The sequence below is a fragment of the Bos indicus genome, chromosome 8 (genome assembly GCF_029378745.1).
Source record: "Bos indicus isolate NIAB-ARS_2022 breed Sahiwal x Tharparkar chromosome 8, NIAB-ARS_B.indTharparkar_mat_pri_1.0, whole genome shotgun sequence".
Classification (NCBI taxonomy): domain Eukaryota; kingdom Metazoa; phylum Chordata; class Mammalia; order Artiodactyla; family Bovidae; genus Bos; species Bos indicus.
The window spans coordinates 94868477-94874241 of NC_091767.1; the positions used below are offsets into that span (position 1 = coordinate 94868477).

General features: G+C 41.0%; 1 pseudogene; it reads left to right on the forward strand.

Annotated features, from left to right (window-relative positions):
- Positions 1-746: 746 nt before the first annotated feature.
- Positions 747-1638, forward strand: LOC109562592 (large ribosomal subunit protein uL18 pseudogene; annotated as a pseudogene).
- The last annotated feature ends 4127 nt before the right edge of the window (positions 1639-5765 follow it).

A 5765-nucleotide genomic window follows, 5' to 3' on the forward strand; every position in this document is an offset into this window, starting at 1 on the left:
CTATACTGGACATTACCAGTGGACAGTCACTACTGTGCTTTTAATATATTAGATATCCATAGGCCATCCATGTTTGGCCAAAACCCCTCCTCAGAGGAACTATTCACCCCACCCCTATCCACATGGCAAATTCCTATGTGGCCTTGTCTTCCCCAACACATTTGGTTAGTTAGGGATGAAGCTCTTGACCCTAGGAGAGCTAACCAGAACCCTTCTTTGGGATTCTCTCAACTGGAATAAGAGAATCAGTCTATGCTTATCCACACTGCAAGCCTCTCTACTTGCTCTAGTGTTTCTCAGCCACTCCAACTGAGGTCGACTTGGTCTGTTTCTCTGGATTCCAACTCACTGCATCATTCTTGGCTATTTCTTCACTATCGGTGTGTCTTCAAAGTATTCAGACCCTCCAGCCAGCAAGATAAATTAGCCACTGCCATCCAGCATCAAGGGCTGAGCCTAGAAAAGCATAATAAATTTGTGAATGTTGCATAGTACAGTATAGAGTAGAACTGCCACCGGAAGTCAGAAAAGGGAAAAATCAGTGTGGGGTCTTACAAAACAAATGGCTAGAATTTAGAGAGATAGAAAGGACATTCCAATCTAGAAAAAATAATGACAATGAAGCAGAAAAGAGCTTAGGTCCAGAGGCCTGCAGTCAAGAAATGAACTTGACTGGAGTGAGTCTTGTAAGAATGGGACCACAGAGCTCTGTGGCAAGCTGCAGAGTCGGGGTTCTATTCTACAGTATGGGGTTTGTTCAAGTTTTCCAGACCACGGCTGACTTCAAGAGATACCAAGTAAAATTCAGAAGACGGCAAGAGGGCAAAACTGACTACTACGCTCAGAAACGATTGGTAATCCAAGATAAAAATAAGTACAACACATCCAATTACAGAATGATAATTCATGTAACAAAAAGAGATATCATTTGTCAGACTGCTTATGCCTATATAGAAGGACATATAACAGTTTGTGCAGTTTATGCTCACCAACTCCCAAAGTATGGTGTGAAGGCTGGCCTGACAAATTATGCTGTGGCACTTTGTACTGGCCTGCTGCTGGCCTGCAGACTTCTGAATAGGTTTGGTATGGACAAAATTTACAAAGGCCAAGTCAAGGTGACTGGAGATGAACACAATATGGAAAGCGTTGATAGTCAACCTGGTGCCTTCACCTGTTACTTCGATGCAGGACTTGCCAAGACTACTACTGAGAATAGTTTCTGGGGCCCTGAAGGGAGCTGGCAATGAAGGTTTGTCTAGCCCTCACAGTACCAAACGGTTCCCTAGTTATGATTCAGAAAACAAAGAATTCAGTGCTGAGGTACACTGAAAGCACATCATGGGGCAGAATGCTGCAGATTACATGTGTCATCTGATTGAAGAAGATGAGGATGCTTACAAGAAACAATTCTCTCCATTCATAAAGAACAACATAACTCCATACATGATGGAGGAGATGTATAAAAAAGCTCATGCTGCAATATGAGAGAATCCAGTGTATGAGAAGAAGCCTAAGAAAGAAGTTAAAAAGAAGAGGTGGAATCAGCCCAAAATGTCACTTGATCAGAAGAAAGATCAGGTAGCTCAGAAGAAGGCAAGCTTCCTTAGAACTCAGGAATGGGCTGCTGGGAGTTAATAAAGTGAAAGTGAACATTGCTCAGTCATGTCTGACTCTTTGAGACCCCATGGACTGCATAGTCCATGGAATTCTCCAGGCCAGAAGACTGGAGTGGGTAGCCTTTCCCTTCTCCAGGGGATCTTCCCAACCTAGGGATCAAACCCAGGTCTCCCGCATTGCAGGCCGATTCTTTACCAGTTGAGCCACAAGAGAAGCCCAGGAATTAATAAACCAAACCACAATCTTCTATCAGGATTTTTCAGGTAAAGATAATAATAAACTTATCGAACAAGAAAAAAAAAAAAAAAGAATGAGACCATAATACCATCTGCAACAACAAGGATGGACCTAGAGATTATCACACTAAGTAAATCAAAGACAATATCATATGGTATCACTTATACATGGACTCTAAAAAAAAGATACAAATGAACGTATCTGCAAAACAGAGACAGACTTACAGACTTTGAAAACAAATTTATGTTAACGAAAGGGAAATGTTGAGGGAAGGGATAAAGTAGGAGTTTGGGACTAACATATATATACATTCCTACATATAAAATAGATCATCAACAAGGACCTCCTGTATAGCACAGGAAACTCTCCTCATTATTCTATACACACCCACATGGGAAAAGAATCTGAAAAAGAAGGGATACATGAATGTGTATAACTGAATCAGTTGTATACCTGAAACTAATGCAACATTGTAAGTCAACTATCAGATCAGATCAGATCAGATCAGTCGCTCAGTCATGTCTGACTCCTTGCGACCCCATGAATCGCAGCACGCCAGGCCTCCCTGTCCATCACCAACTCCCGGAGTTCACTCAGACTCATGTCCATCGAGTCAGTGATGCCATCCAGCCATCTCATCCTCTGTCGTCCCCTTCTCCTCCTGCCCCCAATCCCTCCCAGCATCAGACTCTTTTCCAATGAGTCAACTCTTCGAATGAGGTGGCCAAAGTACTGGAGTTTCAGCTTTAGCATCATTCCTTCCAAAGAAATCCCAGGGCTGATCTCCTTCAGAATGGACTGGTTGGATCTCCTTGCAGTCCAAGGGACTCTCAAGAGTCTTCTCCAACACCACAGTTCAAAAGCACCAATTCTTCGGCGCTCAGCCTTCTTCACAGTCCAACTCTCACATCCATACATGACCACAGGAAAAACCATAGCCTTGACTAGACGAACCTTTGTTGGCAAAGTAATGTCTCTGCTTTTGAATATGCTATCTAGGTTGGTCATAACTTTCCTTCCAAGGAGTAAGTGTCTTTTAATTTCATGGCTGCAGTCACCATCTGTAGTGATTTTGGAGCCCAGAAAAATAAAGTCTGACACTGTTTCAACTGTTTCCCCATCTATTTCCCATAAAGTGGTGGGACCAGATGCCATGATCTTCGTTTTCTGAATGTTGAGCTTTAAGCCAACTTTTCACTCTCCACTTTCACTTTCATCAACTATACTGTGATATAAAAAAATTTTTTAATTAAAAAAATGGGACCAAATTAGGTGAATCTGAGAGATTATAAAAGGTCTTAACAATAAGGCAGAGGAGATTAGAGTTGATATGCAGGCAGGTATCATGCTAGTTTTTGACAGAAAAAGAAGGAAGGGGATTCCTGGTGGTCCAGTGGTTAAGAATGTGCCTTGCAATGCAAGAGACACCAGTTTGATCACTGGAGGTCCAGGAAGATCCTACATGCCACAGAGCAACTAAGCCTATGCACCGCAACAAATGAACTGGTGCTCTAGAGCCCACAGGCTGCAACTACGGAAGCCCACGAACCCTAGAGCGTGTGCGCTGCCACAAGAGAAGCCACCGCCTTGAGAAGCCCTCACGCCACAACCAGAGAGCAGCCCCACTCTCCACAACTAGAGAAAGTCTGTGCAATAACAAAGTCCCAGCACAGCCAAAAAATAAAAATAAGCAAATAAATTTTTTAAAAAGAAGGAAAACAATAGTTTAGCTATGTATCTCTCACAGAAGATGAGACTCTCCCTGAGCTACAAAGAAGATAAAAGAGGGGGTAATGCTTATTCTCCCTACCAAAAGAACCCTTTGTTTTTCTAAAGGATTTATCATTGGATATTTTGAGACTTTTTGTTGTTAGGGTACTATTCAATATAGAAATTTAGAAAATATATACAAGCAAAATAAAAAATGAAAGTCTCCCAAAACTTCATGTACAAAATAAGCATTAAAACATTTATATACATACTTCCAAATGATTTATAATATGTATTAATTAAAATTGATATATGTTATACAAATATAGTTCTTCTCACTTAGCAATATGTTTTCCATTGGTTGCTTTTCAGTGGTAAATTCCTCTATTATATTTAAAATATTATCTGATTCAAAAACCTGAGATTGACATGTATCTTTTTTAGAATTTCATTCCACAGCTCAGATCAACATTTTCCTAAATCTGTTCTATAGAACTCTTAGTTACAAGATATTCTGTCCCAAATAATAGAGTTATATTTAGGAGAGGCTTCATCCCTTGTGGAAATGAAAGGTTTTTAGGTGTCCTACAATGAACTGATCAAAGTTAAATGAAGTTTGCTCCAAGAAATACCTTCTCAATGAAAATTCATCAATATTGATATAATTCTAACTGAAATTAATGTATTCAGAAAGAGAGTTCAAAACATGGTCTTGTCAAAATATCCTATACCCAAAGAAATTATCAAAAGAAGGCCCACTTTTGTAACAGTAATGATCATCCCATTACTCAATGAGGCCAGCACTGGCCATAGGGCTACTTTACAAGGACTTAGACACCAGAATTCTGGCATCTACTTGAAGTTGCAGATGAAATTAAGAATACTTTCAACCCCGAGACTCCATGAATTTTGAGCATTAAAAAAACCTTTCAGATCCACTTATTTCCCAGCCTCAACATAAGCTATTTCCCCTCTGCAAGTTTCAGTTTCATCATCTACAAAATGAAGGATCTTTGTGTGAAGTCAGGGCTGCCATCCAACTGTGGGCCATAATCTGGATCCCCTTGGGGTCACTTCCTACACTAACATACTCATACCCCCTTAGTATCCCAACTTTTACATCCTCAGTGAGGATGTCTTTTCTTTCTCTGTTGAGGAAAAAATGGTATAAGTAAACAGTATCATCAAGAATTGCTCACATGTGCACACAGAGCATATGCCAAACAGCTGGAAAACAAAGAAAGTAGGTGAAAGGGGAAGTTGCTTTGCTGAATGGGTATTAGAGGTTGGCGTACAAATCCACAGGGAGGATGAAAGCTTCACTAACGCTAGCACTTGCTCTGAAAAATCTGTTCACAGAACTTCCATCTCAGCAGCCCGGCCTCCCGTCCCCCAGCTGGTTTCTTCTGAAATGCCTAGAAGCAAAGATATAGTTTTTCTCCCTCTCTCTCCTTTTTTCCAGGAATACAAATAGAAGTGATTCTTCTAAATGTTTTTAAGAGACTAAGGCTCAATCAGAAAGAGATCTTCAGGAAAAAAAGCTTGAAGCAACTTCAAAGCAGCCCTTGGACCCCACACGATTTGGCTTCTCTGAACCCTGGGAGGGGTCTTGCTATTTTGTGTGCTCCTCAGAGCCCAGAGAAACCAATTTTGTGCCCCTCTTTCTTCTGATGTTGAACAAGAATACAGGAGTCTCAAGGGGGTTTTATCTGGGATATACTGCAATGTGGAATAAAATAGCTTTGAATGGTAGTCCTTTCTTGAGATGAACTTTCACTCACCTTCCAGGCAAAATATCAAAAAAGACCAACAAAACCTTAATCTAATTAAGTCTGAGAGAGGCACAGAGTTGATTCCCTGGCTGAACCTAACACCCCTGAAGAGCTCTAAAACCCTCAGGGCTCCTCACTGGGTGCAGAATTAAGCCCATTGCTCATGCTTGAATAAAATATACAAATTCAACCAAGCAGTCTAACATTTTGGGTTTTGTGCCTGAGGTCTAGTGTTCCTTTTGTCCTGTGTCTCTTTCCATAGAGGATAGTCTCTTGAACCTACTCCAGCATTGGCTGGCTCCATCACTATAAAATCCTCATGTTCACCTTAAAAAGAACCGATCGTGCTGGTGCTGTTTACAGTGCCAAAGGCAGAGAATGGCCCCCCAAAGCCTCAAGAGTGAGTTACAGGACTGTTATTTTACT